The following is a 9,672-nucleotide window of genomic DNA, read 5'->3' as shown; positions in this document are numbered from 1 at the left end:
TTTATGTGGCTCTTAATACTTGATTAAATGGAACATATGTTGAGCAGAATAGTAGAGACTTACGGTAAGTAGAAATTCCTCCTAAAAATGGGCACCTCCCTTCTCTCTAGCTGTCATTATAGGGTAGGGGCTGGCAAACTTTTGTCTGTAAAAGGCCACATAAGTAAATACCTTAGGCTTTGTGAGCCACAATGTCTTTGTTGTAACTTGTTGACTCTGCCAGTGTACCCCTAAGCCAGCCATAGACAACAAGTAAGTGAGTGGCCATGGTTGTCTATCATTAAAACTTTATTTACAAAAATAAGTGACCAGCCAGATGTGGCTGGCTAACTATGATTCACCAATCCCCGGTCTAGGGATCGAGTCTGCCTGGTCAGTCAGTAGATGAGCTAGGTTTTGTTTTTGTCATTGCTATGCATGTAAGACTTGTTAAAACGCTCCAGCAGTGGGCTGCTGCTACCTTGCATTTAACATAGAGACGGGGTTGCCTGGGTGCCCCTCAGTGCTCCTGTTCCACACCCACTTTGACCATTGCTGCACACCTGTTGTGATGGAAGTGTGCGGGGGAGGAGAAGGGCTCCTGGTGAGGATAGGGTGTGTTTTCAGTTTTCATCTCAGGATGGGCCTGTGCCTTTGGGCTTTGGGGCTAGGGTTTTCTCAGTGTCCCTCCCTCTTCTCCTTCACCAAGCCAAACTGTCTGTATCTGTTAGAGGAGAGATGGTAGGTGGGAGGGAGTTTCCTGCCCCTCTCCCAGGAAGAGAAGATCCTTGCTTCTTGGCATGCAGGACCTGGGTGTAAGGGAGCATCCTGCTGCCCTGCACTGAGAGGCTTTGTCTTCCTTAGAGGAGGGGTCCACGGATGCAGGTAGTGGGGGTCTGGGGCCTACTGCCTTACCCACCGATCTTCCCTGTCAGTACCTGGTAGAAGCCTGTGGAGAAAAGCTTGCAGGTAAGAATGGGATCCCATTTATTCCAAACTGTGGTCCAGCCCACACTTTCCCATTAACAGATTGTTGCAATGGAAGCTGATTTCTTCTGTGGCAGCTCCTCCTTCTACTTTTCCAAAGGCAAAACAATCTGTGGCATGATTTCCCTTCAGATGTTTTGGGCACCTGTGGCCCTTGCTCTTTAAAGGCTAAAAAAAAATAGGATTTTGTTGACTAGCTGAGGTTTGCTTGTTAGTGGGGTGGAAACAAGGTTCTCTTATGGCTTTTCCCATACACAGAAGTGGAGTTCCAGAGAAATATAATGGGGAGAGGAAAGTCTTCAACAAATGATGCTGGGACACCTGGGAAAAAAGGAGGCATACAGGCAGGCAGGAGGGAAGGAGAGAGAGAAAAAAAAGAAAGAAGAAAAGAAAAGAGGAAAGGGAGAAAGAGGGAGGAAGAAAGGGAAGGAAGGAAGGACAGGCAGAGGGAGGGAGGGAGGGAGAAACTCAGCCCTACCTCATATTATACATACAAGTAAGTAAAGACAGATGATAGACTATGTAGGACTACAAAACTTTTAGGGAAAAAAGGAGAAAATGATTATGATGGGGGTGTGCGGGGGGAGGTTCTTGGGTGGGAAACAAAAAGCAAAAATGTAAAAAAAGTGATTAATTAGATTGCATCAAATTTAAAACTGTATCAAAAGGCAACATTAAGAGCATGAATAAACAAGTCGCAGATTGAGAGAAAATATTCAAAAAAACACCCATCTAGTATTGAACGAGTATCCAAGATATAAAAATGACATATAGAAGTCAATGATAAAAATATTGTGAAAAACTTAAAAATAAACAACATTTGAACAGACACGTCACAAAAAAGATATGCAAATGACTCATAAGCACTTAAAACCGTTTTCAACATTGGTTGTCCTCAGGGACATGTGAAATAAAATCCACTGGAATGGCTGAAATTAAGAAGACATTACCAGGCGTTGACAAGGACATGTTGTGAACCATCAGAACTTCCCTTCACTATTGGGTGAGAGGGTAAAATGCTACTAGCTCTTTGGAAAAAAGTCTGGCTATTTTTAATAAAACGACACATTCACCTACCCTCTGACTCAGCTCTTCCATTTTCCAGGCATTTAACCAAAAGAATTAAAAGAATATGGCCACGAAGAGATTTGGTCAACCTCGTTCATAGCAGTTTATCCATAATAGTCAAAAACTGGAGCCTGTCCAGGAGTCCATGACCAGAAGATGTGGGGAATGGTGTGATGAGAGGCTGCTCATCAGCAGAAGAACCTGCAGCAACATGATGTGTCTCGGACACCTTCGGCTGAGTGAAGAAGCCTCTCACTCAAGAATGCCCGCTGCAGGATTCATTCTGATTATGTTTTAGAACAGACACCACTGATGTTTAGTGAAAACCAGCATGTCAGTTGCCATGGTGAGCAGGGGCGGAGATTGACTTGAAAGGGCATAAGGGGACTGTCTTGACCAGGCAGGCATGTTTAATGTCTGGATAGAGGTTTGGGTTACACAGAATATTGCATTTATCCAAATTGATTGGTATGCTTAAGACTTGTGCATTTAACTTTCTGCAAATTTTTTCTCCCTCTCCCCCACCAAAAAGAAGAGAGCCATAGACAAATTGAACTCATAGTAATAACATGCAAGCTGCACTGTTCAGTGGGGAAGCATGCTAAGGCATGTGTGTGCTTTGAAACTTCAAGAAATTGAGAGAGGGGAGGGGGGAAGGAAGAAGAGGAGAAGGAGGAGGGGGGGCAGATGGCTTGAAGGATGGATCCATGATTGATGCATGGGTGGATGGATTTATATGCCACAAAGCAAATATAGTAAAATGGTAATTTTTGAATCCCAGTGCAGGGTGTTTGGGTGTTCACCGATCCTTTAAATGTCTCTTTATATTTGAAAATATTCTTGATAAAAAGTTGGGGGGAAATATGCTAGAGCAGGGAACATTGGAAGCCATGCTGCAGTGTGCCTTGGTTAATGAGATCTGGTTCCAAATTCTGAAGCCTAATAGCTACGGGACTTGGGTGAGTTATCCAGCACCTCTAAGCCTCAGTTTCCTAACCTGGAAGATGGGCTAATAATTATGCCTGCTGCCTGTACCTGCTCTCCAGGCACTCTGCAGGCCCTTACTTGGCAGTAAGTTTTTCCTCCCAATAGTGCACCACCACGGAGGCCATTTCTATGAGCATCCTGCTGTACAGATGAGACTGAAGCTTCGAGGGAGAGGAGAGAGGAGCCGGGATTTGTCTGGGGTTCCTTTGGTTCCAGGCTTGACTTTAGCTCACCATGCTCAGGGCCTCATAATTTCGACTGAACCACTTTGTTGAAACCTATGTTGATGCAGAGGAAGACGTAAAGCCAGGTTATTTTGGAGTTAACTTTCAAATCGCTGTCTTTGTAACAAATTATAGCTATACAATTCAGATTTAAGGCATCTAATGAGTCATAGTAGAAAATTAGTCTCGAACTGAGTGTATCAGTCTCGTGTGATTGCTGTAACAAACATCACGCACTCAGTGGATTAAAACAACTGAAATGAGCTCTCTCAAGAGCCTGGGGACCAGAAGTCTGCACTGAGACATGGCCAGGCCCATGCTTTCTCCAGGGGTTCCAGAGGAGCGTCTGTTCCCTGGCCCCTTTCAGCTTCTATGGCTGTGTCACTGCAGTCTCTCCTCTGTGGTCACGATGCCAGCTCCCCTTCTATTGGGGTCAAGCGTATCTCTCACTTCCCATATAAGAACACTTGTCACTGGATGTAGGGCCACTTGGATAATGCAGGACAAGCCATCTCAACATGCTGAATTTAATGACGTCTCCAAACATCTGTTTTCTGCATCAAGCCGCATTTGTAGATTCCAGGGATTTGACCTCTTTGGGGAGGAACTTTCCTCTTTGGGGAGTCTGTGTCTTCTCTGACAGCCTGAACACAAGAGCATACGTATTCCTTTTTTATAACTAGTATTTAGTATCATGTCTAGACTCTCCCGGCTATTCAATAAATGCTTACTGAGTGAATGAATTCTTGAATGACTATATGTGTGATACAGAATTTATCTCCCCTCTTTGGGGAGGACACTTCTTTGTCCTGACACACTCAGCAAAACCATGTAAATCAATGTGCATTCAATTGTGCTTATTAGTAGAATAATGGATTAAATATTGTAAGATCTGGCTGGCAGGAGGTAAGATGGCTGTGGACAACCACAGTAAATATGGAGCTGATATCATAAAGCCAGACTCAGTGGAAACATGTGAAGACCACAGCATTTCCTGGTAACTTGACCTGGATTCTTTAATATAATCCTCAAGATGTCCCCACCACCTCCATTGTGAGTAATGAGGAAACTGAGGCACAGGAAGGATTGCTTGCTCAGTCACCCAGCTTTGGTAAGGAAAGGTGACTCTCAGTGGGTGCTCCACAGTGCAACTCTCTGAGATGAGGGCCACCATGACATCTGGAAATGGAGGTGGGGGACAGGAAGTTACGTGCCTGAGGTCACTGACTGTCAGGTGGCCAGTGGAGGCGGAGGAGGTCCGGGAGCTCACAGGGCAGCTCTGCAGCCTTGCACAGAGTAACGGGTTGGGATCTGAACCCAGGGCTCTGAGCTCAGAACCTGAGGCATGACCACTGATGTGTGAGAGTCACAAACAGAACTGAAAGAGAAGATGACAGACTTGCTTCCAAGGATTATCATTAGAACCTGGTACCAGGGAGATGAGGTGAGCTATCGTCCCATCTCCAAAGAGGCTGCCATGGGCTGCAAGTTCTGCACAGGGCCCTTTACTGCTTTACTGTGCTCTCTGGCCAGCTGCCCTTGGCACTAGGAAGTACTGTGGGACCCCCATGGGGACAGCCACTTATCCGAATGCTGCTGCTTTCCCCGTGCCATTCTGAGTTAGCCAGGAGTATGTCCTCCCTTGCATTAGCTGAGATCCTGCACACCTGTCCCTCCGGCTTTCCCAGTGCCCAGAGCGACACCATCCTCACTGTCCTCTCTCACTTTCTGCAGCAGTTATCTGGTGTCCTCATTGTGGATCCTGAGGATTCCCCACTGGCCTCCTGGGCACTGTGAATCCTGTAGTCTTGGTGGATCCCCATGCCTTTCTCCTCGGTCTGTGAGCTTCTAAGGGAAGGGACTGACTTCCGTCTCCACATCCCATTGCCACTATGGGGTGTGCAGAGGTAGACAGAGTTTATAGCTGGAGTCAGAAATGAAAGTTGTTTAACTTCCTGCAGAATGGTGCTTGGGAGGTTAGCTCTCTGAGTTTTTGCCTCTTGTCTTGTATTACAGCTGTTCATGAATGTTTATCTTCCCTCCTAGACTCAGTTATTGGAAATAGTGACTGAGTCTTGAGCATCTTCTTTTCTTCTGCAAATGTCAGCAAGCACTCACCTTCAGAGTTTTAAAAAAGTACTATGTTATCTATTAGTCTATAAAACAGCCTCTAGAAATTAAGATTCAGAACTACTAGAGTTTAAAAGAAGGCAAAAAGAAAAGGGAAGATTTTCGAAGATTAGTGATTGATACATTTGATATGAATCCAAAACCCATCATTAAGTAGTAACTTGTTAAAAAAAAATAGAGAACATGAAAAAAATTACAGCTGAGTAAAAGAATTGAAGCTGACAATTGCAAGTAAGATTATACTTTGCTCCTATAAATTGAAAGTTGTGGTTACATTTGCTCCTGAATACTTTTAATCTTATTTTGGTTGACTATGCTCTAAATCAATGAGCTACCAGTAATGCCTTCCAAAATATCAGCAATTACTAAAAATTTTCCAAGAGCATTTCACAAGAAGGGGAAACTGGTAGATGGTCTTCAGGTATGAAACACCTGCAAATATGTAAATATACCCTATTATTTAAATAAGCAAATGAACCCTACTCATATTTCCATGGTGTCTCTACCTTTTTCTTGCAGTTCTGGCTTTAGTTATTGCTTTATGTCTGTGTCTTCTCTGACAGCCTGAACATAAGAGCGTACATATTATTTTTATAACTAGTGTTTAGTATAATATCTAGACTCTCCCAGCTGTTCAATAAATACTTAGAGTGAGTGAATTCTTGAATAACTGTATGTGTGAATACAGAATTTATCTGTGGGTTAAAGATGGAACTTCAAAGTAATGTATAATTGTTCTCAATTGGGATACAAATTTTTTAAGCCATTAATGATTTTGCTTCACTGTCACTATTTTTTGTGCCCATATAAAAATTTAAATAAACATTGACTGTTTATGCTTACTATCCTTAGTAAGTCACAGGTGATTTAATTTCACATTGTAAATTTCTGCACTTAGGAACTCAGTATGTGTGGTGTAGACCTTAGTAAATACATATCCATGGGATAGATCGTATGCCAATTCAGAAATGTCAAATATTTTGTATTTCATTGCATGTGAAGAAGTTGAAGGAGAATCTATTGGACTGTTGAACAGAGACCTCTAGACTACAAATAACCAGTCAAGCTTGCTTAGCTCATGTGTTAAGGTTGACTCTGGGCACCCCACTTTTTCTGGATTTCATTCTCATACTTTCTAGATTCATTTCTTAGTTTTTCTGGAGCAAATCCTGTAGTAATGTCTTGAGGAATGTGTGGAAGGTCACCTTTCTGAGTCTTTGACTCTCTCAGCTTTCTTTAATCTTCTCATACATTTGATTAATAATTTCACTCAATGTAGAAATCTTGGTATACCTTTCTCTTGGGCCTTTGAAGATAATTCCACTGCGATTCACATTTAGTTTTGTGTTTCACTTGACTTTTCTGGTTAGTTTCCCTCATTTCTGGTTCTTTTATGCTGGTGATACCTGGCTGTCTATGGTTTCCTAGGCTTTGTGACAACTGATCTCTTCATGGTAGGAATTCTATCCAGGACCCCATAAAGGGCAAATCATTTAGAGTAAGTGTGCAGGGAGCTGGCCGTGGGCTGCACATTTAACCAATGAAAGATATTGTCTCCAACATTTTCTCCAGTTTCTTTAGGGGAGAGTGTTTTTGGGAGGAGTGTTTTGCTGGATCATAAATGCCTAAGCTTCATGGCTGATGGGTAGACAAGGGGAAAGAGGGTTAGGTTTTGACTGGTATAGCTCCCCCAGAAATAGAACTTCAGTTTCTTCCCCGTCTTCAGTCCTTTCCAACTGCTGTGCTCCAGTCTGTGTGCTAATCTGAGTCCTGGATGGACTGATGCCCACCTCTTCTGAACCTCACTTTTTGTGTGCCCAAGCTGCACGCTTCTTGGCCTGCTGACCTTATGCAGCCCTCTGCCACCCACCTTCTGTTTTCTAGAACCTTATTGAAGTCTTGTGTATGATAGTGACTCCCCATTCAATTCCTGTCATATGGTTATTCTCATAATACTATCGTTTTATTTCAGTGGGATCTGGAGAGAATAGGGACATGATTATAGTCCTGATTCTTTAGCTTAAGCCAGAGTCCCTGAATGTCATTAATACATAAGTTCCAGAACTCCAAAATAATCTAATTAAACATGTGTTCATGGTTATGCTTTTATCTTAGCATACAAAAGAGATAGATGTCTATTTTATTTCCATTGTAGTGTACTGGGTTTCAACAGTGTCTGCTAAGCCTGAGACGTTTAAAAACAGAGAGGCAAGAGAATATGAGAGAAAGAGTAAGAGAGAGAAAGGACGAAATGAAAAGGCAAGCTCTTTTACCTCCTTGGTTAGATTTATTCATAGGTATTGTTTTGGTAGCTATTGCAAATGAGACTGCCTTTTTAACTTTTTTTTCAGCTACTCTATTGTCTCTATATAGAAATGCTGCAGATTTTTGTGTATTAATTTTGTATCCTGCAACATTATTGAATTTGTCAGTTCTAACAGTTTTATTTTTGTGAGATCTTTAGGTTTATCTTTATGTAAGATTATATCATCTGCAACAGAAACAATTTAACTTTCTCCTTTCCAATTTGAATGTGATTTATTAATTTCTCTTGCCTGGCTGCTCTGGCTAGGATTTCCAGTACCATGGTCAATAAGGGTGGTGAGAGTGGGTATCCTTGTCGTTTCCCAGCTCTTAGAGGAAAAGCTTTTATCTCCTTCTGTTCAGTATGATATTAGCTGTGGGTCTGACATAGATGGATTTTATTATGTTGGGATGCTTTCCTCCAATTAACTTACTCAGAGTTTTTATCATGAAGAGGTGTTGGAGAATGAAATTAGATCCCCACCTCTCACTCAGTACAAAAGTCAGCTCAAAATGAATCAAAGACCTAAATGTAAGACTCCAAACTATAAAACTAATAGAAGAAAACAGGGGAAATGCTTCAAGACATTGGTCTAGGGAAAGATCTTATGAATTTTTATGATCTTAAGATTTTTATGAATCTCAAAAGTACAGACAACAAAAGCAAAAATAAACAACTGGAATTATATCAAACCACAAAGCTTCCACACAGCAAAGAAAACAGCACAGTGAAAAGACAACCTACAGAAAGTGAGAAAATAACTGCAAACTATTCATCTGACAGGGGCATAATATCCATCATATACAAGGAACTCAACAGCAAAAGAATAAGCAATCCAGTTACATGAGCAAATGACTTGAACAGACATTTCTCAAAGGAAGACACATATATGAACAAGAAATATATGAAAAAATGCTCACCATCACTAATCATCAGGAAAAGGTGAATCAAAACCACAGTGAGGTATCATCTCACCCTAGTTGGGATGGCTATTATCAAAAAGACAAAAATCACAAATTCTGGCTAGGGTGCAGAGAAAAAGGAACTCTTGTACACTGTTGATGGAAATGTTAGCTAGTACAACCGCTGTGGAAAACAGTATGAAGGTTCCTGAGAAACACAAATAGAAATAGGACCTAGTAATCTCTCTACTGGGCATTTATGTAAAGAAAAGAAAACCAGTATGTCCAGGAGATACCTGCATCTTCCATGTTTATTGCAGCCATGTTCGTAACAGGCAAGAGATGGAATCAACCGAGGTATCTGACAACAGGTGAGTGGGTACAGAAAATGGACGTGTGCACAAAGGAATATTATGCGTAGCCATAGGAATTAAATCCTGTCATTCATGGCAACATGCATTGAACTAGAGGACATTATGTTAAGTGAAATAAGCCAGAAACAGAAAATTAAACAGCACGTAGTCTCGTTCATATGTGGAAGCTAAAAAAAAAAGTTGGTTTCATTGAAGTAAGAAGAAAAAAGGGTGCTAGAAGCTGAGAAGGGACTGGGAGGGGAAGGATAAGGGGGCTTCGTTAAAAGATGAGAATTACAGCTAGGTAAGTAAGTTTTAGTGTTCTGTAGTAGATGACTATAGTTAATCACATACTATATAGTTATTGCTATATAATAATTCTACATATACAGTTAACTATATAAGCACATATTACATAGTTTCAAATAGCTAGAAGGATGACTTGAAACTGTGTAACTATATATTCTATAGTTTCAGAGAGGAGGAGGATGCTGAATAGTCTCAACACAAACAAATGAGAAAGGTTGAGATGATGGGTATGCGAATTATCCTGATACGCTCACTTTACATTGTATGTAGGAAAACATCTCTGTGTGCCCCACAGGTATGTGCAATTATTATGTGTCAATCAGAATTCATTTTTAGTAAAAAATAAAAAGTGAGATGATGGCTGGAAGTGAGGTGTAGTGTTATCTACCAGGAAGCATGTGCACGATGTCGTTATCAAAGTGATAAAC

General features: G+C 41.4%; 1 long non-coding RNA gene across 1 annotated transcript; it reads left to right on the top strand.

Annotated features, from left to right (window-relative positions):
* The first annotated feature begins 369 nt into the window (after positions 1-369).
* On the top strand, positions 370-9,125 carry LOC116536462. Its single transcript, XR_004262648.1, has 3 exons — positions 370-380; positions 2,791-2,797; positions 9,010-9,125. It is a non-coding gene; the product is annotated as an uncharacterized LOC116536462 (long non-coding RNA).
* Positions 9,126-9,672: the final 547 nt, after the last annotated feature.

This window comes from Sapajus apella, unplaced genomic scaffold, assembly GCF_009761245.1.
Source record: "Sapajus apella isolate SASKATOON/1434 unplaced genomic scaffold, GSC_monkey_1.0 scaffold100, whole genome shotgun sequence".
In the NCBI taxonomy this organism is placed as follows: Eukaryota; Metazoa; Chordata; class Mammalia; order Primates; family Cebidae; genus Sapajus; species Sapajus apella.
The sequence above is the reverse complement of the archived record's forward strand: the minus strand, read 5'-3'. Positions and strand labels throughout refer to the sequence as shown.